Source organism: Lissotriton helveticus, chromosome 2_1 (assembly GCF_964261635.1).
Source record: "Lissotriton helveticus chromosome 2_1, aLisHel1.1, whole genome shotgun sequence".
Taxonomy (NCBI): Eukaryota; Metazoa; Chordata; class Amphibia; order Caudata; family Salamandridae; genus Lissotriton; species Lissotriton helveticus.
This window is the reverse complement of record NC_136059.1, coordinates 96,301,303-96,329,238: the sequence shown is the minus strand read 5'-3', so window position 1 is coordinate 96,329,238 and position 27,936 is coordinate 96,301,303.

Here is a 27,936-nt window from a genome sequence, read left to right as displayed (position 1 = left end):
CACAACGGCCCCATCAACGCCGGGGATGCCTGGCTCCACCTTGGGGATTCCAGTAGGGACCATCCCACAGGGAAAGCCAGGATGGGTTCCCCAGCGGTATACAGCGCCGGGACGCCCCTTTGCTGGGGCAGCTGTGCGCTTTACAAGTATACGACATTTAACATTTAACATTTCTTTAGTCTCTGACCTCTGGTAGTGTAATGTGTAATGCAAAAGGGCCCATAACTCATAACTTTACTACTCCTAAACTGAGAAAAATCCTAACTTTAGACTTTCGGTATTCACAGAAGGCATTTAGGAGTACTAAAGTTAGGACTCCTAACTTCTGTGAATAACAAAATGTGTAAGTGCCTTCTGTGAATACCAAAATGATAGTAAGTTTAGGATTTTGTCTTAAGTTAGTTCTGTGTATCTGGCCCTTAGTTCTTGATGCTTGCCTCCGGAGCCTATCAGGCTGCTTCTTAGTTCTTCCTGCAGGTAGTTCTTACAGTGAGCAAAGACAACCTCAGGACCGCTGTGTTACATGTGGCCACCGAGCTGACCTCTGCCATACAGTAGCCCTTGTGGTGAGAAGGCAGGTGCGGGCTGCTGCATCACAGAGCTTGTGATCGAAAGGCAGGCCCCAGCCCTGACCAAGCTGTACCCATCACTTTGGCAGATGCAGTCCCAATTGGGATGATAAAGCCAGTTGTAGTCTCAACTAAGCCCTTGTCCGCAACACAGTAGATACAGCCCCAACCGAACCAATACACGCAGGCGCCGCCCATCTTGGGCCAATGTCTGCAACATTGCAGATGCAGCCCTCATGGGATCCATAGAGGCAGTTGTAGTCCTGCTTGGGCAAGTGTTGGCATTAAGGCAGTTGCAGCAATGACTGGGTATATACATGCAACCTATAGCCCCCAACAGGCCAATACATGCAATTGCAGTCCAGCTTTGATCATCGAAGGTACGACAGATTAAAGCGGTTTCCACCAGAAGCCAGTCTTCAGAGACCCCGGGGACCCCCATGCAGCCCGGGTCATTCCTATCTTGCACTCAGGTTTTCAGTTTCCTCTGAATATCTCACAGTCCTGGGTATACACTGGGCTTCTCCTCCTGAACAGTCTCTCCTGCTGCAGAGCCAGGCAGGCTCTTTCGATCTCCCACCAGGCAGACAGGGTTGTAGATCCTAAGACAGACCCTTAGTTCCTTCAGCAAGATATGCAGATTTCAGGTGATGTCCCCTCACCTCTGGGAAGCTGGCTGTCAGGCAGACACCAGTCTGCTACACCGCAGTCCTTCGAGGACACTTTGAGGTACTCCCTTTATTTGTAATAAAGGACTTGGAACTGGAGCCAAGTAGGGGACAATGGAGCTTGCCCAACTTTATACACAATTTCTAGATAGGCTTTGTGGCTCAACTCTCTTATACTTCAGAATCAGTTTGGGGTGTTTCTCTTTTCAAAAATCCTACTCAGGAGCCCAGTCTTGTCACCTACCATCAACCAAATGACAGGGTTCAGGAAGGACTAATCAGTGCCCCTTGCTACCAAAAGCCTTCATGGAGTGTTTCAAAGCAGTCTTGTCTCCACCCTCCTCACTTCAGTTATGATCTCCATCCTTCAGCCACATGAACGCAGGCAGAACTCGCCCACTGTCTGGAGAAGCCGCCCCATCCTTTATCTTGTGCAATGCCAAGCCAGACGCACCCAACATGGATCCCACTTGCTCCTCACACACAGAGCCCTACTACTGCCTATGTGCTACACACATGCCACAACCACACACACACACACGCGCACACACACACATGCACTCAACATACACACTGGATGCCAGCACAAGGCTCTGGGTGAACATGTAACACATGACCTTTATACAATAAAGGCCCAGTAGGCCACACTCTCAGCAACTAAGATAATAAGGTCTGTTTACAGGTGTAATTGCTGATTCTGGATAGGGTTGTGATATCAAAATACCATACACTAGCAATCCTAGCACACTGATGCCACCACCTCTTTATTTGCTAAATCGAGGACCGGGATAGTAGTGCTCTGTCCAATATTAGGGCATGCTTGGTGCGCCCTTCCTGGTCACAGGACAGGTCCAAGACCGTGCATATTATTTATTTATTTATTTATTTATTTTAGCAACTTGTAAAGTGCACAAATACCCGGAGGTGTCTCAGCGCTATCTGCTGGAAGGGTCGGCAATGGCTGGTGGAAAAAGTCTATTGCTTAAAAAGCCAAGAATTCAGAGGCAGGTCTGGGCCGCTGTGCACACATTTAGAAGAGCATAAAACTAGGGTCAAAATAAGTCAGGCACTCAGGGCACACGGGCACACCTGTATACCATACAAAGACAATCTTGTCCCAACAGAGTGGTACCTCACATTTCCTGCACCAAACATCTGTCTTGTGCTCACACAACTGACATTCACACATGGCAAACATTTTGCCTCATCATTCGCCTGGGCCATTGTCTGAACTTGCAAATTTAAATTTTCTTTTCCTAATCCCCCTTGTAAACTGTTTAAGGTTATATGATTTCCAAAATTAGAACTGCACCACTTGCGCAATGAGTCCAATCAATAATATATCAGTTAAGTCCTTATTAAGACGCTGAATCTGAGTGAGTGAAGGGAAACTTATACCGCGCAACTTAGCCCAAGGGCATCAAGGCGCCAATCAGGTCATATAGTCTAAAATTCTCCTAGTACACGTTTACGGGTAAGCCTCTACAAAAAAACACGTTTTTATTGCTTTACGGAAAAGCGCAAGGGAGGGTTGTCCTGCCAGTTCTGGGAGGAGGGAATTCGAGAGCCTAGGCACCAAGGTGGAAAACGCTCTACCTCCCCACCTTGCTTTTACAAATCTGGGAACTGAAAGAAGATTTTTATTAGATGAGCGGAGGGCTCTGCTGGGGGAGTAAGAGTGGAGGAAGGACCTAATTACCTCAGGACCAGAACCATACATAGCCCCATGAGCGAGACAAAGGATCTTGAAGGAAATCCTAGACTGGATAGGCAGCCAATGTAGGTTTTTCCTGGCCAGAGATGCTGAGGAAAGCCTAGGAAGATTGAGGACCATCTTGGCCGCCGCATTTTGCGGTAAATGGTCAAAATATCGAATCCAAAATATAGACAAACCAAAATATCGAGTCCAAAATATAGAATGGACAAAATATCGAATGGACAGAATATAGATATCAAAAATATCATTTTGAAGGTAAGTAATGTAATATCGATTTTAAAAATATAGACAGTCAAAATATCGAAGTACATAATATAGTTTATTAAAAATATCGAAATTTTAATAATATCGCAATTTTTTAAGTGTTTTTTATGTTAGTATATGTGTGAAAAGTGTATATATTTTTGTAATTTATTTTAAGTAATTAATTTTATGTTATTTAATTATTGTGTAATCTAATTCTGTAGCAGGTTGTGGGTTTAAAGGGGAATAGGGTGGGAAGTAATTTAATTATAATTAATTAAATATGTTAATTAATTAATTGGTATTTATTTAGAATAAATTGTTAATTAATTTTTAATTGGTAATTAATTAATTCTTAATTGATAATTATTTTTTATTAATTGATTAATTGATAATTATGTGAATTAAATTAATTTATTTTCTGTAGCGGGTTGTGGGTTTATAGGGGAATAGGGTGGGAAATAATTTAATTATAATTAATTAAATATGTTAATTAATCAATTGGTTTTTATTTAGAATAAATTGTTAATTAATTTTTAATTGGTAATTAATTAATTCTTAATTGATAAATATTTTTTATTAATTGATAATTATGTGAATTAAATTAATTTATTTTCTCTAGCGGGTTGTGGGATTATAGGGGAATAGGGTGGGAAGTAATTTAATTATAATTAATTAAATATGTTAATTATTTAAACTGTATTTATTTTGAATAAATTGTTAATTAATTTTTAATTGGTAATTAATTAATTCTTAATTGATCATTAATTTTTATTAATTGATTAATTCATGATTACGTGAATTATATTAATTTATTTTCACTAGAGTGGGAATAGTAAAATTTACCCCTATGCTATCCAACGCTTTCCCTACTGTTGCACTCTCTGGAGTAGGAATAGTAAATTTTACCCCTACGCTATCCAACGCTTTCCCTACTGTTGCACTCTCTGGAGGGCGAATAGTAATTTTTACCCCTACGCTATCCAACGCTTTCCCTACTGTTGCACTCTCTGGAGTGGGAATAGTAATTTTTACCCCAACGCTATCCAACGCTTTCCCTACTGTTGCACTCTCTGGAGTGGGAATAGTAATTTTTACTCCTACGCTATCCAACGCTTTTCCCACTGTTGCACTGTGTGGAGTAGGAATAGTAATTTTAACCCCTACGCTATCCAACATTTTCCCTACTGTTGCACTCTCTGGTGTGGGAATAGTAATTTTTACCCCTGCGCTATCCAACGCTTTCCCTACTGTTGCACTCTCTGGAGTGGGAATAGTAATTTTTACCCCTACGCTATCCAACGCTTTCCCTACTGTTGCACTCTCTGGAGTGGGAATAGTAATTTTTACCCCTACGCTATCCAACGCTTTCCGTACTGTTGCACTCTTTGGAGTGGGAATAGTAATTTTTACCCCTACGCTATCCAACGCTTTCCCTACTGTTGCACTTCCAGGAGTGGGAATAGTAATTTTTACACCTCCGCTATCCTACGGTAATAAGATTGTGTATTTTTTATTAATATTATGTTAATATATATATTTGTTTTAACAGATATGATTGTATTTTTTTTATATAAGTTAAATTAGTTATTTAATAATTTTAAGGTGATTTAAGTATTTTTAAGTATATTTTAGCTATTTATTTTTAATATTTTTTTTATTTTACATTAATTTTAAGAAATTCGATATTTTTATAATGTATATATATATAAACGATATTTTGGGGTCGATATTTTAGTACCTACCTGTTTGGAGATAGGAATTCGATATTTTGTCTGTCGATATTTTGGAATCTATATTTTATATTTTGGGTAGTCTATATTTTGTCACTCGATATTTAGTCAGTGATCCGCATTTTGCACTATCTGCAAGCGCTGGATAAGGCTCTTATTCATACCCACATAGAGCGCATTGCAGTAATCCAGTCTCGAGGAAACAAGTGCCACAGTGGCTTGCTTCTGGGCATCAGGGGAGAGGTAGTGAGCGATCTTTCTGAGGATCCTGATGATACCACAGCAGGTAGAAACAGTCCTGCTGACCTGAGCTGAAAGAGAGTGAGGTATTTATCAGTACTCCCATATTCTTGGCGGATTGAGAGGGAAGGGGACAGTCCCCAAGGGAGGCAGGACACCAGTCGTTCTACCAGATGTCCTGATTGCCCCCAAAGATCAGGACCTCTGTCTTCTCTCCGTTTAGCTTAAAACAATTCTGGATCATCTATTGGGATACTGCCTCCATACAGTTCCTGAAATTCAGGGCAGAATCTTCCACAGACTGCGTGAGGGAGACCATAATTTGGGTGTCGTCAGCATATGACAACACCTCAAGCCCAAAAGATCTCACTACCCTGGCTAGTGGGGCCACATAGATGTTAAAGAGTGTGGGACTTGAAGAGGATCCCTGGGGGACCCCACACTGCACAGGTTTAGAGGGAGACAGAAATTCGCCCAAATTCAACCTTTGTTCTCTTTGGTTAAGGAAAGAGGCCAAGAGGCTCAGAGCTGGGCCTCCGACTCCTATCTCCCTGAGCCGAGAAACCAGGACAGAGGGAGACAGGGTGTCGAAGGCCGCCGAGAGGTCGAGCAGGACCAGAAGGGTGGTATGGCCCTTATCGACCTTCGAGCGGATGTTGTTAATGACCACGGTAAGGGCAGATTCGGTACTGTGGGCTCTTCGAAAGCCATGTTGCGAAGCATCTAGCAGGCTGGTATCATCCAAGAAGGAGCTTAGGTGGCCGTTAAGATGAGATTCAAGTATTTTTGCAGGGGCAGGTAGTAAACAAATAGGTCGGAAGTTTTTCAACACCCAAAGGGTCCAAAGAGGCCTTCTTCAAGAGAGGTTTAAAGACTGCCATCTTCCATGAGAGAGGGAAAATTCCCTCCGTGATTGCTAAATTCATCACCTCTAGAAGGGGAGGAATAGCCACTTCCCTACAGGCCTTCAAGACCTTAAGCGGACATGGGTCCAGAGGGGAGCCAGATTTGATATTGTCAAGGAGCTGATTGATCCCCTCCAGGGTAAGGAGAGGGAAATTAAGGAAGCTAGCGCAGGGTCCATTCGCCCGAAACCCAGCTGTGGGAAGGGCAGGGGAAGAAGGGGGAACCCAGCTCAAGGTTGAGGGATTCAAGGGAGTTATAGATATCTGCAATTTTTGAATGGATGAAAATCGAGATTCTATCACAGAGCTCCTGAGTTTCCACTATGGGATCCACAGCCTGGGGGGCGGAGAGGGAGTCTATAATCTTAAACAGGTCTCTGGGAGAGTTCAGGGAGGCAGTCAGATTAACAAAGTATTCCCTCTTTTCCTCAATTATTGCTAGCTTGTATTCTTTTAGGAGACGTTTGTGTTGTTCCTTCTCCATGGGATCAAGATGATCTTGGTGTGTATTCAAACTTTAATTTCCTCAGGACTATATACCACAGCCAGCCGACGCGTTTCGTTCTGTACAACAGATCTTCTTCAGGGCAGCCTTATCATCTACTAGGTTGTATCAATGTTATCCTTATATGAGTATAGAGTATTCCTTCTTAGGGTCAAGAGTCAAATATTGTCCAATTCAAAATAAATAATATCCATTGAAGTATCGCGAGCTTGAGAGCATATAAGCCTTCCTCCAGAATCAAAAATCCGTGTTCAATTCTGTACAATGGACAATATACTAGGTCCAAAATGCGCTATTTCTTCCCGGTAAATATTCACCTATTTACTATTTCTTTGTTATAAACCAATTTTTATTGGTTTTGATGACTGCGTAGCAAAGTACAACAAAAAACACCTCTTGCGACTTGCTCCTACCCCACCCTCCCAACCTCCACCCTCAGCGGCTAGTCTCATTAGAAGGTAACAGTTGAACGTACAGTTTTCTACATGGAAGACATTCTGTGGTATTCCCACCATTTTGCTGAATTACCACCAACTACAGGTTGGTGGTAAATTGCGATTTCTTTAAAAAATGCACTTTTTTCAAATTGGCATGTGGCGCACATACATGCCCTTAGGGCATTCATGTGCACCCATGCTCATTTCAGGGGTGCAACAGGGTGCTCTTTTGACACCCTGGCACACTTGAAATTGCATTCTCAATTTGCGATTCTCTAATTGGGAATCGCAAATTTAGAATGTCTTCCCATTCATTCCTATGGGCCTACAGGCCCATAGGAATGAATGGGGAGGTATTTATTAATTGCAAATCACATTATGCGATTCGCAATTAAGGAATATGTAGGATTTGCAAAATTTATTGCAAATCCTACATACATAGCGTTTTGCGATTCTCAAATAGCGATTCTCAAAAATTTACTATTTGAGAATCGCAAAACCTAACATTGATACATATGGCCCTAGGTGTTTTGTCAGTTTCCAGGAGAGTGCAATGTCTCGTTTGGCTATCAAGGCCGGCTTGCAGTTACTATTAGTGGTCATTTTGACTGAATTTGGCCTGTAAAGGGAGCGCCGGGACACCCCCTTTGGGGGTAGCCGCGCGCTCTACAAGTTCCAAAAAAAATAAAAATAAAGGGAATCAGAAAGGTTATCAATACTAAAAATGATTACTAGTAGAGTGTGATCAGAATTCCTTGCACCCAATCCAGCATGGTTACTCTAGCAAAACAATGTAAAATCACTCTGTGCAGACCTTTTGTTATAACAGGACAACATCACTCAATAGATTCAAACGTTCCTTAGTATCTTTCAGATACGATGGCATCTTATGCACAAAAGGTTGAGGGAACCAATCACAGAACCTAGATAATGGTTCTAATATGGATCCTGTGCCTGATACTTAGGGCAGCCAGGTGGTAGCCTGGTGGGTTTATGAATCTTCAGAGAGTGTAAAAGTATGGTGTCTTGGGGTGTATAGTTACCAAGAATACTGCTCCGTGTTCCATAATCCAATTAGATACTTTAGCCGTATGTCTTATTTCAGTAATTAAATTGCCTGTTGGGTCCTTTCTTAAGACCTGGTAGTTGTATCCCAGAAGCCATACGCATTTCTATCAACAGTCGTCTGCGTACTATACAACGATTGCACCCACCCCATAACAATCTAAGTGTTCCGGTGTAGTTTGTCTAGTGCTTTCTGTTCATCTTTAGGAAGACCATCCCTGTGTACTGCTAGAGCTATCACGAAGCTCACAGTGACAGACTCAATGCTCCAAGAATGCTCCTCAGAAGGAGATGGCAAATCCCATGCATGGGAATAGGCATGGAGGCCTGAAATGTAAATAATGCAGCGTGAGGAGCCTTAAGTAGTACTGTTCAATAACATTAACACTGTCTGGACAAGTGTACACTTCGTGCATCCCCTGCCAATAGCATGATAGGCGCACTAGAAGAAGTGCTCCAGAAACTGGAGACCCACAGCCCTGCAGGCTGCCACACCTGCTAAATAGCCATCAATCACAGAGCAGAAGTCCCAGTGTGGGTTGGAATCTCAGAGATCACCTCAAAAACAATCTCCAAGGTCCCAATTCACAAAGGCAAACTTACACTTTTGTGTCAGTCTACTACGTTTTGGAATTCACAAAGGTAAACTTAGACCAAAATTCTAACTTTACTTCTTTTTGGAATTCACAAAGGTAAGTTACTACTAGCAAAGTTCGACTTTTGGTCTAAGTTCACCTTTGTGAATACTGAAATGTAGTAAAGTAAGACTTTTGGTCAAAGTTTACCTTTCTGAATACCAAAAAGTAGTAAACTTATACAAAAGTGAAAGTTTACCTTTGTAAATCAGGGCCAATATCTGTCAGAAATGTGAGATTTATAGAAGCAGGAGTGAATTCACAGGCCACTTCAAATACATGGGTGGTGGTTCAGAATGCTTCTCAACTCTAAGATCTCATCTTCGTCACCAGGAAAAGGGACATAACAGCAAGAGTGAGGGTAGGTTTAGGTCATTTCTTGATGCAGATAGAGCGAACAAGAACATCCTAATCAATAGTCTGTCACCCTAACCTGGGAGTTGCTGGGCACAGACCATAGCCTTCAGTCATGCTATGCACTCGGCCCTCCTGCTGGAAGAGCTTACTGGCTTTGACCTTTGTAAGGCACAAGATGCAGGATTAGCCATCTCAGAGCAGGGCTTGACCTTTGGCCAGGCTCTAGTCTAATCACCTCTGACCTCAGAGAGAGCCAATCATGGCCTCCTGCCTTTCACAGTGAGCTCTGAGTGCAGGGCCTGGCTTTTGACTGGGTCCAGTGGCCAAATATTAGTCCTACTATGCCTTGTCCACTATATCATGCTCAGCTGGCTCTGGTGCAGTTCCTGGACTTGAGGTAGGCCCTACACTATACACTTTATGCCTAAGTCTCCTGTGCCCACTCAGTACAGCTTTGCCCATATACAAAGGCCTCTGTGCGTATTGCCGGCTCACAACAACCCTGTCCCAGAGTCTGCTAAACAGTTTGAAGCACGAATGACCCTGAGCCCAGCCTAAAACGACCAATCATGTTCTCCCACACTAGGCATGCTCTTTAGGCAGGGAAAGGGCCTGTCTTGGCCTGTCTTGGCGCTCAATTTATTTTATTTTCAGTTTTTAAGTTTGCTTTTGGTTCTGGAATAGGATAGAGGTTCCATTGTGGGTAACCCTAAAAATGGATTGGCAAACTTAATTGAACCAAGCTTCACAAATCTAGATGTCTGTCTGTTGAATTTAAGTAAAGCCTAAAGGATGCAATGTAAATTGAGTACATATGTCGAGTAGTAACTGAAAATATGTTGCCAGTTCTGGTCTATTTTGCAACCTTGGTGATAAGCCGAGAGGAACACACAGTTAGAGGAGATGTGGCTTAGCCACTCAAACTCCTGTCTATGGTACCTGGGGACACGAGTTCAAATCCTGGCTTCAGTGCTAGGCCCAGCATTGTGTGATCATAGGCATCTCATGTAATCTCCCTCTGCCTAAATTTGTGTAAAATGTATATGTGCAATTCCCACTTAATGTACATGATCTACAATCTTCTCCCACCCTCTTGTGTAATGTACCGCTCTCCATTGCCTCACAGCTGGGTTTGCGCGATATAAATACCAATACATCCAATGGTCTAAAACTAATAGAGCTTTGCAAAGAACAAGTTTGCCAAACTGAGACTAGTTTAGTGGATATTAAACAGACCCCTGGTAGTAATTAATTTGAAGCATGTGTGAAATGTGAAAAAGTGTGCGCAACTTTAAGAACGAGGGGGCATATTTACAAGCCCCTAGCGCCACCTGACCATCACTTCTTTTTACGCTCTGGTGGCGCTGTGTGCTGGCCAATATTTGAAAGGCCTCGCAAATCTACTTTGCGCTGCTTTACACAGCCTTGTAAACATGACCCTCTTTCATGCTGTATTCTCCGTTAAAGCGGTAACTGCAAACACAACAATGATGGACAGAATGTGGATCAATGTCACACATTCAACCCAGTCCAAAGATCTGGGCCCAAATCCATCGTTTTTCCACTCCACACCACCCTGGGTTAGACAATGGCGATATGCAAATCAGCGCTGACCCTGTGCCCCATGGGAACAGTCCAGTCCGAACTACAAAAGCCATGTCCTTCCCAGAACGGAAACAAGCATCCGAGGACCGGACCGGTTTCGAGGTAACACCTCTCTTCAGCCCGGCTAGCTTGATTCCAGTGGTGTGGAGTGCCTGGGACTCACGTCTGAGCATCCCCAGTACACTTAGAGCGGTAACTGCAAACACAACAATGATGGACAGAATGTGGATCAATGTCACACATTCACCCCAGTCCAAAGATCTGGGCCCAAATCCATCGTTTTTCCACTCCACACCACCCTGGGTTAGACAATGGCGATATGCAAATCAGCGCTGACCCTGTGCCCCATGGGAACAGTCCAGTCCGAACTACAAAAGCCATGTCCTTCCCAGAACGGAAACAAGCATCCGAGGACCGGCCCGGTTTCGAGGTAACACCTCTCTTCAGCCCGGCTAGCTTGATTCCAGTGGTGTGGAGTGCCTGGGACTCACGTCTGAGCATCCCCAGTACACTTAGAGCGGTAACTGCAAACACAACAATGATGGACAGAATGTGGATCAATGTCACACATTCACCCCAGTCCAAAGATCTGGGCCCAAATCCATCGTTTTTCCACTCCACACCACCCTGGGTTAGACAATGGCGATATGCAAATCAGCGCTGACCCTGTGCCCCATGGGAACAGTCTAGTCCGAACTACAAAAGCCATGTCCTTCCCAGAACGGAAACAAGCATCCGAGGACCGGCCCGGTTTCGAGGTAACACCTCTCTTCAGCCCGGCTAGCTTGATTCCAGTGGTGTGGAGTGCCTGGGACTCACGTCTGAGCATCCCCAGTACACTTAGAGCGGTAACTGCAAACACAACAATGATGGACAGAATGTGGATCAATGTCACACATTCACCCCAGTCCAAAGATCTGGGCCCAAATCCATCGTTTTTCCACTCCACACCACCCTGGGTTAGACAATGGCGATATGCAAATCAGCGCTGACCCTGTGCCCCATGGGAACAGTCCAGTCCGAACTACAAAAGCCATGTCCTTCCCAGAACGGAAACAAGCATCCGAGGACCGGCCCGGTTTCGAGGTAACACCTCTCTTCAGCCTGGCTAGCTTGATTCCAGTGGTGTGGAGTGCCTGGGACTCACATCTGAGCATCCCCAGTACACTTAGAGCAGTAACTGCAAACACAATAATGATGGACAGAATGTGGATCAATGTCACACATTCACCCCAGTCCAAAGATCTGGGCCCAAATCCATCGTTTTTCCACTCCACACCACCCTGGGTTAGACAATGGCGATATGCAAATCAGCGCTGACCCTGTGCCCCATGGGAACAGTCCAGTCCGAACTACAAAAGCCATGTCCTTCCCAGAACGGAAACAAGCATCCGAGGACCGGCCCGGTTTCGAGGTAACACCTCTCTTCAGCCCGGCTAGCTTGATTCCAGTGGTGTGGAGTGCCTGGGACTCACGTCTGAGCATCCCCAGTACACTTAGAGCGGTAACTGCAAACACAACAATGATGGACAGAATGTGGATCAATGTCACACATTCACCCCAGTCCAAAGATCTGGGCCCAAATCCATCGTTTTTCCACTCCACACCATCCTGGGTTAGACAATGGCGATATGCAAATCAGCGCTGACCCTGTGCCCCATGGGAACAGTCCAGTCCGAACTACAAAAGCCATGTCCTTCCCAGAACGGAAACAAGCATCCGAGGACCGGGCTGAAGAGAGGCCCGGCTAGCTTGATTCCAGTGGTGTGGAGTGCCTGGGACTCACGTCTGAGCATCCCCAGTACACTTAGAGCGGTAACTGCAAACACAACAATGATGGACAGAATGTGGATCAATGTCACACATTCACCCCAGTCCAAAGATCTGGGCCCAAATCCATCGTTTTTCCACTCCACACCATCCTGGGTTAGACAATGGCGATATGCAAATCAGCGCTGACCCTGTGCCCCATGGGAACAGTCCAGTCCGAACTACAAAAGCCATGTCCTACCCAGAACGGAAACAAGCATCCGAGGACCGGCCCGGTTTCGAGGTAACACCTCTCTTTAGCCCGGCTAGCTTGATTCCAGTGGTGTGGAGTGCCTGGGACTCACGTCTGAGCATCCCCAGTACACTTAGAGCGGTAACTGCAAACACAACAATGATGGACAGAATGTGGATCAATGTCACACATTCACCCCAGTCCAAAGATCTGGGCCCAAATCCATCGTTTTTCCACTCCACACCACCCTGGGTTAGACAATGGCGATATGCAAATCAGCGCTGACCCTGTGCCCCATGGGAACAGTCCAGTCCGAACTACAAAAGCCATGTCCTTCCCAGAACGGAAACAAGCATCCGAGGACCGGCCCGGTTTCGAGGTAACACCTCTCTTCAGCCCGGCTAGCTTGATTCCAGTGGTGTGGAGTGCCTGGGACTCACGTCTGAGCATCCCCAGTACACTTAGAGCGGTAACTGCAAACACAACAATGATGGACAGAATGTGGATCAATGTCACACATTCACCCCAGTCCAAAGATCTGGGCCCAAATCCATCGTTTTTCCACTCCACACCACCCTGGGTTAGACAATGGCGATATGCAAATCAGCGCTGACCCTGTGCCCCATGGGAACAGTCCAGTCCGAACTACAAAAGCCATGTCCTTCCCAGAACGGAAACAAGCATCCGAGGACCGGCCCGGTTTCGAGGTAACACCTCTCTTCAGCCCGGCTAGCTTGATTCCAGTGGTGTGGAGTGCCTGGGACTCACGTCTGAGCATCCCCAGTACACTTAGAGCGGTAACTGCAAACACAACAATGATGGACAGAATGTGGATCGATGTCACACATTCACCCCAGTCCAAAGATCTGGGCCCAAATCCATCATTTTTCCACTCCACACCACCCAGGGTTAGACAATGGCGATATGCAAATCAGCGCTGACCCTGTGCCCCATGAGAACAGTCCAGTCCGAACTACAAAAGCATTGTCCTTCCCAGAACAGAAACAAGCATCCGAGGACCGGCCCGGTTTCGAGGTAACACCTCTCTTCAGCCCGGCTAGCTTGATTCCAGTGGTGTGGAGTGCCTGGGACTCACGTCTGAGCATCCCCAGTACACTTAGAGCGGTAACTGCAAACACAACAATGATGGACAGAATGTGGATCAATGTCACACATTCACCCCAGTCCAAAGATCTGGGCCCAAATCCATCGTTTTTCCGCTCCACACCACCCTGGGTTAGACAATGGCAATATGCAAATCAGCGCTGACCCTGTGCCCCATGGGAACAGTCCAGTCCGAACTACAAAAGCCATGTCCTTCCCAGAACGGAAACAAGCATCCGAGGACCGGCCCGGTTTCGAGGTAACACCTCTCTTCAGCCCGGCTAGCTTGATTCCAGTGGTGTGGAGTGCCTGGGACTCACGTCTGAGCATCCCCAGTACACTTAGAGCGGTAACTGCAAACACAACAATGATGAACAGAATGTGGATCAATGTCACACATTCACACCAGTCCAAAGATCTGGGCCCAAATCCATCGTTTTTCCACTCCACACCACCCTGGGTTAGACAATGGCGATATGCAAATCAGCGCTGACCCTGTGCCCCATGGGAACAGTCCAGTCCGAACTACAAAAGCCATGTCCTTCCCAGAACGGAAACAAGCATCCGAGGACCGGCCCGGTTTCAAGGTAACACCTCTCTTCAGCCCGGCTAGCTTGATTCCAGTGGTGTGGAGTGCCTGGGACTCACGTCTGAGCATCCCAAGTACACTTAGAGCGGTAACTGCAAACACAACAATGATGGACAGAATGTGGATCAATGTCACACATTCACCCCAGTCCAAAGATCTGGGCCCAAATCCATCGTTTTTCCACTCCACACCACCCTGGGTTAGACAATGGCGATATGCAAATCAGCGCTGACCCTGTGCCCCATGGGAACAGTCCAGTCCGAACTACCTCGAAACCGGGCCGGTCCTCGGATGCTTGTTTCCGTTCTGGGAAGGACATGGCTTTTGTAGTTCGGACTGGACTGTTCCCATGGGGCACAGGGTCAGGGCTGATTTGCATATCGCCATTGTCTAACCCAGGGTGGTGTGGAGTGGAAAAACGATGGATTTGGGCCCAGATCTTTGGACTGGGGTGAATGTGTGACATTGATCCACATTCTGTCCATCATTGTTGTGTTTGCAAGTATTCTCCGTTAAAGCAGCGTGTTATGGGTGTTGCTGTGGGTGTTCCCACGCAACACCCATGGCTTCTTGGCACTGCCGCAGATTTATAAGGTTTGGTAAATCTAAGGCAGCGCCAAAAACTATTGCCTTTCAAGGGGAGGCGTTTAAGTAGCACAACGAGGAGAAATACTTTTATTTCTCCTCGTTTTTTGCACTTTCTATGTGTGTTGCATTCTGCCATTACTGACTATTTTTGTGCAGAAAGGTGTTCCTTACTGCACAAACATATTCACCCCTGTAAAGTTGGCACATTTGCACCATGGTGCAAGGGTGCCCGTGTGGGCATACAGCTGCTTTTTTAGCTCCGGCGCAGGGGAGAGCACAGGGGTGCTCAATATTCCTTTAAATACGGCGCATCCTTGTGCATTTTAAATGACGCTGCTCCGTGCAGCAAAATTGGTAAATGGGCCACGCTGCATCATTTCATTGTAAATATTCCCCTAGGTTTGCACTTGAGCAGCCATTATAGAATGACTCCTACATAAATAAATTCCACAATTTGAAGGCCATGACAAAAGCAGCCACCTTCCAAATACTTCATCCATTGCACTTGATTTTGACAAGAAAAATGCACTTTACTCATTAATGGTGATCTGGGCAGGCTTTAGCGTTGGAACACCCGGTGCAACAATTATTTTGGCACCGCCTCATGGCCTCCTCCTTATCCGTGGATTCCCTCACTACCACCCTCAAAGAGTGCCCCTCATCTCTCCATAGCCCGTCTCTCACATACATTTCATTCGTTTTATAGCGCTTCTTATACCAGTGTAGGGTGTCAGAGCACTTTACACACATGTTGTAAAGAGTAATGAATGATACGTGTGTAACTCAGTCTATAGGAAGTGTTACATTAGGCGATGAGAATAACAAGGTGTAGGTATCACATGCCAGCCATGCTATCAGGCAGTATGTTTTAGGAATGTTTGGTCTGGAGAAGCACAAACCAGGGATTTAAAACGCACCACAGTGCTTGAGGTTGGATTCACTAGTAAGAATGTATTTCTACCCAAAGGAACCATTTTTAGAAACATATGGATAATGAAAGACTGGGAGAATAACATAATGTTCTAATCTATACCGTGCACTTTGCATGCAGATCTTTGATGACCATTCAAATGTTTGTTAGGATTGTAATTTGGGAACTGCACGTAAAACAATTATCTCTGTGACAAAAGCAGTAATCCACTAAGCTATCTGCATAAAATCCAATTCAGATGTGCATGGTGCACTTTGCAGCAGACATATAAAAAATCTGTGTTACTTTATGATGATTGAAAAGTGCAACTTGACAAAACTCGTTCTCTCTGCAGCAGGAACATCAATCACCAGAGTTATCCTTTACATTGTTATCTTTGTCTGAAAACTGCTGGACACACAAGGAACTCTGCAACATGTGTTTTTAACCTGTTTACCGTGGCGGATATTCCGCCGCGGTGCGAGCGTTCCACGCACTGGGCGGGGCTGCGTCAGCCGTTGGTCGTGCACAGCACCCCAGAGGTAGTGCTCGCGATGGCCAATGGCCGACGCGAGTCCACAACGGGTTAAATCCATACGTTTTTTCTAAACACAGCACCTTCTGAGTTCAGCGACAGATGCGGCCCCACCCATCGCACCACCCTAAACCTGGCCCTGATGGTGATGACAGCAAATATATGGTGCAAATTGTAAAGTTTTGTTAGAGTAGTATTAGACACATACCACTTTTCCTTATTTGGTTTTGCAGTAAAATCAGATGATGTGTCCAAGAAGTACATTGACAGTGCTTGGAAATGCAAACACTACAAATCAACCAGAGGTGCCACAAAGCTCTTGAGGACACATCCAAGTATCCTTTCCCCACCTGAAAAGGTTGCACAAAAATACTGGAGGCCAGAAAGCAAACAAAGAAAGCGCATATTCATTCTTCTAATGGTTTAGAAGGCAGAGTGCCCCAAGTTTATGCAAATTCTCTAGCTCTTCAGCAATTTCTAAACTTTGTGGTCACTGGTCAAGAGCTGCCCATTCATCTCTGTTGCCTGCCTTCAGCTCAGTGCACAGACAGGAGCCCCACCATCATGTTTGGGCAAACTATCCACTTAGGGAGAGTGGCATGTGCCTTCTTATTGCCCAGGCACCTGAGTTAGACTCCAACAAGAGCCTTGCCAGGTGTCTAAACCTCAGGATCCCAGGTTTCCCCATTGGTTTGAAACCTTTGTCCATAAACCGTTCCACTTTGCCTATCTCTAGTTGGGGGGCTACAGCGGGTATACGTGAAGCCTCTCTGGTTTCCTGCCTTTAGTTATAGTATTCGTTTACAGCTCCGGATCAAACCACGTCACATGAAGTTGAAGAAGACAATCCAGAAATTAGGATGCCTTCTTCTACCAGCAGGACCCACAACCCCAGGCACTGGTGCGCTATCAGTAAGTACGATAAAGTGTTTGCGCAGGCCCTACTAACAATAAATACGTCTTCTTAGTTTATGTGACCTGGGTCTGAGGACTGACTAATCCGCTTCAGGTCGAAGGTTGTTGTGGATGGGATCTCCAGCCACCAGGCTTGAGTCACCTTGTTACTACACGAGACACGATGACCTTGTTAATATTGATGTCCGCTTTCTTGAAAACAAAGAGTGGAAAGCAGGATCCTGTAGAACCCTGTGCATAACCCCCACCTTCTCCGCTCTCCACCATAGAACAAGATGCAGCATGCGCCATTATATGTTATGGGTTAGTGCTTGAAAATTTCCATTATCCCACTTTCATCATTTGTCCATGTAGGAATAATTCTATGGTGTGAGCATCTTCCCTGCTTTTCTTATCTAGAGACCAACAAGATTAAGGATAATCTAATTTCGCCATTTACTACTGGTTGAAAGGCAAACATGCGGCGATCACACCACCCACCGCCCCACCACCAGTGGCTGGCAGAGTGGAAGCGCGACCCTTGGGTTTTGTGCTTTGGAAAGAGCTGGCGCTGAAAGGGTTAACCAAGAGACTTCATGGGACCTTGTGAGGGAGAATACAGAGACTTGGAGCGCCCTCATTAGCTCACAGCACTCTGGCACCAGCATGTCTGGCCACTTAAGCTGAAGGACTGTGATGTGAGCTAAAGAGAAAGGACAGACACATCCAGGCGGCTCCAGTCGGGTGGAACTTCTTACTCTAAGTTAGGATGGAGAGACACCACTGCCCAGCAGCATGGTAAGGCTGAATATTTATTTTTATTGTGCATTTTATCAATTGAATATATCAGAGCGTAGTGAGATTTGCATTTAATTAAATTTAATTTAATGACTGTTAATATTACAAGTTTACATAAGTATAGAAAAGAATAAGTTGATAGTGGAAATAAAATTCCCCTCCGCAAACCAGTGGGCGCCGTGGGAAAGAGGTGACAGTGGTCACCGCTCTTTTGAGAGTAGAAAAAGAAGAAATAACCTGTGGCTCAGGAACAGTTCATGGCCCTTTTTCTGGGTCGCATCCTTGCGGGCTCCCAAAAATTATGTAATTAAAAAAATGTTTAATTTGACCAAAGATGTAGTTTGAAGAATCATTGCAACTTAGACATGCGAGAATAAATCATTTCTTCTTAAAAATGTTATAGTAAAGGATAACAGTTAATCAAATTATGTTATAGAGATGGCCTCATCTTTTGGTGCAAGAAAAAATGAATAGTGAACAATTTAAAATACTTAAAATATCGACTTTTGGATGCAAATTTGCAAAACATTAGGGACGTGATGTGCAAAGCCATTTTGTAACCGTGAATCCTGTGATGCGCAAAATTGAGTTTCGATGTGTACGAATAGCATTTTGTGAGTCAGAAAAGAATTTACAGCTTGTAAAATAGGTTTACAGATGCATACCGAATCGCAGTTAGGTACGGGTGTAAAAAGAGGCGTGCCTTCCAAATAATAATTCAGAATAGTATGTATCAATGGTTTGCAACCACCATTGAGGGTGCAAACCATTGGTCAATTACTGACACCCGAAGGGAGGTGGTAACTGATTCACAAATGGGTGGGGAACTTTCCGTTTTGTGAATAATGTCTGCAGCATGGGGGTGAGTGGGGGGGCAGAGTTGTAGGACTCCCCCATCGTTTTCCCAAACCGAAACATATAAAGGGCTGCTAAAAAAACTTTCAATTTAGGAATGCAGATGGTGGGTGGTGTGTAGGTCTTTGCGGGCCACTATCCCCGTGTGTATCGAGGACCGCTGTCCCCTGGCCTGGACATTTTGCGGTGCAACCTATCACACTAAAATGAGGAATCCGCCCCAGCTTCCAGAGACCAGGAGGTACTTACACAGGAGGAAAACATTGTGCAGACCAGTCAATGAGCCGTGTAAAATTAATTGTATTATTCATTAGATCTATTTATACCTGCGCCCACATGTCACTTTACGTCCACTTCAGATTAGGACACAACTTGCAGCGAGGAGCCATCAGGCCTAAAGATTTTTGACTGTTGCGTCTTACATTCTGCGCCAGACAAAATCCCGCTTCCTACCATGCAGTAGAAGGTGGCTGAACTTTCAAGCTTTACATCAAAGTTGAGGAATGTGGCAAACTTAGTGCAGGTTTCAGGGCTTGCCAAAGTTCACGGGTAGGAGAAGATTTCTGCCCAAAAAAGTTTTAGTTTTTTAGTGAAATAATTTTTTCAGAAAAACATTTTCACAAAAAGTTTCTTTCCCTAAAATTGAACGGTTTGGGCGAGTTTTTCTTTCATAAAATATTTCTAGATTGTAATCGTAGTAATAGTCCCCTGTTATTTGTTATTTTTCTAAAAGTTCACGAACTTTGTAAGAGAGAGAAAACATTTGCAAATTCTCTGACCGTGGAGGTGGAGATGCCGTTTTGATACAACAAGGGATTTAGAAATCTTCCATATATAAATATATATGGAAGACCAACAGAGCGAGTTTCTGAACTATATATTGTGCTTGTAGACAGTGCTGCTCTCCACCAGAGGAGCTTTCAAATTACTCACCAAACCTTTTGTATACTACATAAAAAATAAAGAGTGGAAAATGTAACAGTAAATCAATTCTTCTTGGTTATATTGTGGAAGGGGCTTGAACTGGCTTTACTTCCCTGTGAGTTGTCCAGTCAGTAATTGAAAAAGATCCACCTGGTTGTTGTGGTTCAAGTTTACTATAGCTCGGCGGCTGCGCTTGTGGCGCTGTCGCTGAGCTATGATGGGCAATGCATAGTGACGCAGAAGATTCCGCCAACCAACCTTCTTGCTTAAAAGCTACTCTACGCCAAAGTGGTTTGCGGATGGTCCCAAAAACGCAAAGCACAGTAATAATGCATGCAAAGAGCGTGTAACGGGCAGTAACACCACCAACAGCCCTGAGATCAAAGTCAATCAAATAAAATAGCACAACCTGGATCTGCATAAAATCCTAGCGCCAACTACACCAAGCGCATACAAGTGTCATCAGAGTCTTACACATAACGCAAAAAATCCACATTCAACGTGGCGTATTATTTGCCAGTTCTTATTGCTTAGGATTGGAACTTGAGGGTATATCTCAAAGACAGGTTCCGTGGAAGACACCCCTGGCTAGACTTTGCACAGAGTGCAACGTTTTTTGTTGTGTTTTAGCTGCCTTTTTTAACTAGTGCCACTGATGATGTTGTTAGCACGCGACACTTTGTGGATTCGGTGCTGTGACATTTCTCCTTGTTTATGCAACGCGACAGTCTCTGATACATTACTCGGTTGTGTAACTTCTAGTAAACCTGGGTCTGTGTATGAAACAAAAATAGGTGATATAACTTTGCGTGCAGTTGTTTTTCTGGCATTTATTAAAGACTCATATAGAGAAAATACAATTTGTGGCTTTGATTTGGTTCCAACTATTAGTTGTTTTATAGGTGTCTAATGGTGTGATTGTGTATATTGTTTTCAAATCACATGTTTATTAAACCAGTATAAATTCTAATGTTTGTCCAGCTGGTGGTATATACTTCTACTTCCAAATCCTATATGCTGAAATGGGTACCATTACGTAAGAAGTGGTCACCAGCTCTGTCCACTAAGCATAGGAATGATACTTTGTTGTCTCCATCTGTGGACCCTGAGAGACTCGGTTCACAAATGCCTTTGTGAAAACAAAGGCTGCTCTGTTTTGGTAATGACTGCATTTGAAATTTCTCCCAAACATCCCAGGAGTACTCTAGGAAGCCTGTGACTGTGGTAGGTTTCCTTCTGTAGTTGGAATTTCCACAAGATATCAAACTTTGCATTGGTAGATAAGGCTATATGTGTGTTTTTGACTTGTAATGAAGCCGCTTCATCTTCACCTGATTAAATTATCTGGGTCTCCCCTTCCCTTTCACGCCCTTGAAAATAACTGACTCCTGCCATTGACCGCAGAACATTTGCATGTGTTTCCAAAGAGGGATGCTATCTGCAATACCTGTAGGGGATCACTGAATTAATATCGAGGGACAGAATATCGATCAACAAAAATATCGTTGACAAAATATCGAGAGACAAAATATCGAGTTTCTATCTACAAACAGGTAAGTACAAAAATATCGAGTTAAAAATATCGTTTACAAAAATATAGTTGTAAAAAATATCGACTTTAATAAAAACAATGTTTAATTACATTAATATAAAAAATTAATTACTAAAATATACTTAACAATACTTAAAATAACTTTTAATAATTAAATAATTATTGAAAGTAAAAAAATAATATTTTTTTAATCATATTTCTTAAAACATATATATATATAGTAACAAAATTTAATTAAATAATAGCCAATATTATTAACGTACAAATACAATAGAGGAAAAATTACTATTCCCACTCCAGTGGGTGCAACAGTAGGGAAAGCGTTGGATAGCGTAGGGGTTAAAATTACTATTCCCACTCCAAGGAGTGCAACAGTGGATATATGACGTTACAACGCAACTTTTACAACGCACTACCATTACAACGTAAGTATTGGTAAGTATATAATAATTTTTATTATTTAAATTATTTAAAATTAATTTAATATAATTTAATTTAATTTCATTAAATTAAATTAATGTGAATTTAATTTTACTTTATTTTTACACTGTACCCCTGTACCCCAAAAACCCAAAACTGACCCTGAACCCTAAAAAAAACCCTTTACCCAAAACCCCAAAACTGACCCTAAACCCTAAAAATACCCCTTTACCCAAAAACTAAAAACTGACCCTGAACCCTAAAAATACCCCTTTACCCAAAAACCCAAAACTGACACTGAACCCTAAAAATACCCCTTAACCCAAAAACTAAAAACTGACCCTGAACCCTAAAAATACCCCTTTACCCAAAAACTAAAAACTGACCCTGAACCCTAAAAATACCCCTTTACCCAAAAACTAAAAACTGACCCTGAACCCTAAAAATACCCCTTTACCCAAAATTCTAAAAACTGACCCTGAACCCTAAAAATACCCCTTTACCCAAAAACTAAAAACTGACCCTGAACCCAAAAAATACCCCTTTACCCAAAAACTAAAAACTGACCCTGAACCCTAAAAATACCCCTTTACCCAAAAACCAAAAACTGACCCTGAACCCTAAAAATACCCCTTTAATTTAACATAATTAGCAATTAATCAATTAAATTAAATTAATTACCAATTACATTTTTAAATAATTAACAAATATTTAATTACCAATTAATTAAATATTACTACCAATTAATACATTTACATATTTAATTAATTATAATTAAATTACTTCCCACCCTATTCCCCTATAAACCCACAACCCGCTACAGGAAATAAATTATTTTAATTTACATAATTAGCAAATAATCAATTAAATTAAATTAATTACCAATTACATTTTAAATAATTACCAAATATTTAATTACCAATTAATTAATTATTACTACCAATTAATAAATTTACATATTTAATTAATTATAATTAAATTACTTCCCACCCTATTCCCCTATAAACCCACAACCGGCTACAGAATAAAATTACACAATAATTTAAAAAAAATCATTAATTAAAAATAATTATAACATAAAATGACACTTTTCACACATATTATAACATAAAAACACTATAAATAATTAAATATTATTTAAAAAAACGATATTTTTTACTATCTAGATTATATACTTGGATATTTTCACTTTCTATATTATTTACAGTCGATATTACTTCACTTACCTTAAAAACGATATTTTGACTGTCGATATTCTGTCCTGTCGATATTTTGTCCAAACGATATTTAAAACTCGATATTCTGTCCAAACGATATTTTGGAGTCGATATTATGTCTGTGCACCACCTGTAGGCTCACATCTTTGTGAATGTTTACTGCATCTTGCATGGCCAACTCTGAGGAACATTCAATTCTTGCCCCTTTACCTAAACTTGTAAATGTGTCAGTTCTGCCACATTAACCGATATTCCCCATATGTACGTATGCTTTATGTTTTTTATAAAATCACACCAGTCTTTATTCTGTGACTCAGGTGTGGATTTTAGGTTGACAAATTTCTGTTTTGTGTGCAGGTGTTCAGAAAAACATTTGTAAATCCAACCGTCGGGCAAAGCAAGCTTTGAGAATGTATTCAATATTATTTTTAATGATTGCAGTATAACACAACTTACCCCTGGCAGAATTAATTTCAGAAATCACCCCTCTCCCCAAGTGAAACGTCTGCTTGGGCAGGAGTAGTTCAGGATTGACATGCATAGGGTATTGTGTATGGATGTGTAGGGTCCTGAGCGAGGTGTGTCTGTTGTTGTGAACGGGTGTTGTGGGTCTGTAGTGATGTGAGTGCAGCATTGAGTATGGGCGTGTACGCCCCAGAGTGAGCTTAGCGTAGAATTGTGAATGTCCGTGGTCTGTCTGGAGTGAGATATGCAGGGTATTCTGACTGGACGTGGTGAGCCAAAGTGGGGGTTGTGTGGTATTGTAAAGGGACATGATGAGTTCTTTGCATGTGGTATTGCAGATGGACCGGTTGGGTCTGTTGTGAGGTCAGTGTGGTAGGATGAATGGGCATGGTTGGTCTGGGGTGAGGTGAGTTGGATATTGTGAGTTAGCGTGGTGGACGTCAAGTAAGATTTGTGTAACATAGTGAATGGCCGTGTTGGGTCCGCAATGAGGCATGCGCAGTATTGTGACTGGGCATGATGGGCCCAGAGTGAGGTGAGTGGGTGTGGTGGTCCGGCGGGAGAAGGGGCGTGTGGTGTGGGGGTAGTACGCAGTGTTCTGCATGGGCATTTGGCCCGCAGTGAGACATGTTTGTTATTGCGGATGGGCATGGTGGGTCTGGAGTCAGCTGTGTGTGATATTGTGAATGGACGTGGTGGGCTATGAATATGGTGTGTGCGATATTGTGAATCAGCGTTGTGCGTCTGGAGGAATGGACGTTGTAGGTCTGGAGGAAGGTGAGCGCTCCAGTGAGTCAGGGTGAATGGATCCGGGGTGTGAGGTAAAAACACACCTGAAAGCACTACACAGTCTCTGTCACAGAGCTGAGACTGATGTGGTAGAGCCTGGCAACCTATACATAACAAATAATCTATTGACAGTTCACCCTGTTGATATCCACCTCCCCAGTTCAATTACCCTCCCTTCTGGCTCAAGGCTCCAGTGTGGGCATCAATTCATATTAGTGTTCATTCCTTGACTAGTAATTAGTCCAGTCTAAAGAAATAAATATTTGCAATTTTCTTATTGTTTGACTATGGGGCTCTGGTTCTTGATAGCCTGAAAATAAATTGTGTAGTTTATAATTGGATAGAAATAAAAAGACCTGTTTGGCCTTCAAAGGTTTGTTGCAGAGTGTCAGCGCTGCAGCTGCGGGATGCTGTAGTCTTGTCAGAGCTAGGACTGGCCTATCTCTTTATGTGCAGAGTTATCCACCCCAACTGCAGAGTCTCCACTCTTAATTTTAACTCATAGCCTGTGAAGACCAAAAAAAACATAAACTTACACAAAAGTATATGTTTACCTTTGTGAATCAGGCCCTTTGTGTGTCTGCGCTGCTTAGTTGTTAGTAGATGTGGCCTCTATTTTGGCCCAATTATGTCTCAGTATTAAAGTTTATGTTCGAGTATTAGACCCGTGCTTATGAGTGTTTTATGATTGTGAAGACCAATTCATATGCATTGCCCCTATCAAATCTATTTTCTTGTAGAAGCAATCTGATGTACAGTTTGACACACCCACGCCGCCTTCTGTTTTATTACCTGCCTGCATATATGACCACTGTTCTCAGTATTTCTTTTTATAACACTAGGTCTTAAATTGAAACATATTTGTTGGTAATTCCTAGAGTTATTTGCTTCACCTGGTTTGAACGTAGGTACTACTGGCTTAGCTAACATCCCCTTTGGAGACTCAAAAAAGCCGTTTTCTGCCAATGCACAATTTCAAATCCACAATGTTAAGGATGGGCCCTTATGCTTTCTGTCCATTTTGTTTCTGTGTTTAATTGTCTATAAGAAAAACCTTGGAAAATATTTCGAGAGAAAGGGCCTGGAAAAGATGCGCAATGTTCACATTTCGCTGTGATAAATATCGAATCCGAATGTCATGCTCCATTCCCTGGGTAGAAACTCTAAACAGGAGGTAATTACTTCATATGGTAAATACCTCAACCCAGGGTAATGGGATTTACTGGGTGCGATAAATACCCGAAAGTTCGCCCACCTCATAATAGGCTTCTCGTAGGAATGCCTAGACCTTTGAAAATTATTTGCTGCTGTAAAAGAATTTTGTTACTCCTTCCCTGACAGGGAGGTAAAGCTGATTGAGGAGATATTAAAATATACATTCAAGTTATAATATTGAAAACTCTATGGCAGCGTACATACTTATATACAATCTTTGGAAATTGTTTAACTTACAAGTCTTAGTGAAAACCTCTGTAGTGGTGAAAACTGTGCCTAAGATCTGAGACAAGTTCCTTCCCCACATATCCTATGACTAGAATTAGACTACTTTTAGACTCTGAAGTCCTGATTCACAAAAGGCCTTCGCCGCGTGGCGGATGCCACAGTCGGGCGGATTCTCCGAAATGAAAATGTGAATCAGGCCCCGTGTGCTGTTGGAGAAAGTTTATCCACAGTTAGGTAAAATAATATTAAGCCAAAAATACTGATTCAAAGTAATAAGGAGTGTAATTAGTCAATTTTCAACCAAAAAATTAAGATGGAAAAGATTTGATCAGAAATAATTTCAGCACATTTCCTTTGTAGATCCGTTTCTAAGATAAATAGAATTTGGGAAATGAATAACTGAGTCACTAGGCTCAGTTAGGATTCTAGTTTAATTTACGAGGTCCTCACCTTTTGATGTTTTGAAGCCGTAGAAAAATGCCAAAGATAACAAAGGATGTAAAGCAATGAAAAGAAGCGCATAAATGATAAAAATGAATAGTATTTTATAATAGTTTTAATATAAAAATAAAAATTTTAAAATCATAAAAGAGAGTGGAATTGGTTGTTTTTCATTCATCAATTTAAGATAAAGCATATTTAAGTATTCTTCATTTCAACATAGATGGGGTAGGTAGGGTGTGTTACATGTACCCTCATGGTCATTGTCTAACAATAATATTTCCAGTTTGCTGCTTCTCAGGTTTTCCAATTTTCCTACAGCCTTCCAATTTTAGGTGAAATTATTGGGCCGCTTTCCCTTGAATTCCCACCCACGTGCCTCTATTGTCACCCAATACACTTAATGCTTTACTCTTTCTTTGTCCTTTTCATCTACACACAAGCCTACAGCAACCAAACTTGCCCACTCCAAAATCTCCCTTTTTACAGGTATTGGGAGCTGTACTGTACTGTGGACATCAGTATAGTTATCATGAGCTGATGTGCACACCCTTCCACCGGAGAGTAAATTGAATATCCACATTACCAACAATCAAACCGATTGATATTTGGATGGTGGCCTAGTGGCCGCTTAATGCATGTCTTTCTTGCTTGGGTGACCTTATTCTGCGTACTGCCCAACACGCCTCAGATGTATGACAGCGGGGGCCAAAGAGAGGGTGTGCCACATTCAAACTGGACTCGCTTTGTTTCTTCTCTAGTTTTGGCTGCTTCGCGGATGCTCTTGATTGCTTAGTTGTTGACAGGAAAACTGGAAATTGGAATCCTGCAAGTCTCTTAAGGCATAGCCTCCACACGGAAGCACGGTGACGTTTGCAGCATTGAATATTACAGGATAGATCTAGGATTGCGACTTCAAGCTACAGTCCACCGAACACTGCTTTTATCTTTGCTTCAGTTTCCTGTAAATCTCTGCAAATGTTTCAAGTCCTCATTTGCAGCGATTGGCCGAAAGACAGCAAAACAGTCAGAGCATTTAGAGCCTTCAGAGCAAATTAATTCCCAATCAAGGGGTTAATTTTCCTGCGAAGTGGAAATATGACCCATCGCGTTCCAAATAGCGGTCATTGGATCTGCTACATGGTAGCCTCATAACGATGTGAAAGAGGAAAAAACATTGTTGCCCGTAGCATCCCCTCATTAGCTCACAGCAATCTGGCACCAGACAGTCTGGCTCTTTTAGACCAGGGAGTGTGATGTGACCTAACGAGAAAGGGGACGGAGCACAAACTAAGCCGCCTCCAGTCTGACGGAGGTCTTCGTGAAGTTAGGATGGATTGTCACCAGGTCCACATTCGGGTAAGTCTGCATCATGACGCCCTTGTTGGACTTATAATGTTATTGTATTTTGTTTGTTTACAGCTTTTGTAGTATACTGACCTTCTCTATTTAGCTGTTGAAGGGGGCGGAGGGAGGGGAATGAGGAACAAGGGCAAGAGGCAGTGTAACAGTCTGCAGTGGCGTAGGAAGGGGGGTGCGGTGGATGCGGGCCGCCCCGACTGTCATCACAGAGGGGGGTGAAAAAATTGCAAAAACATGTGTTTTAAACACATATATTTTGCCATGTTCAAGCCGCGGGTGGCAAGAAATTTTCAGCACTGGGTACCACCTAACCTTGCTTTGCCACTGACAGTCTGAGGCTTGACTCACTATGTTTGACGGTGTTTATTA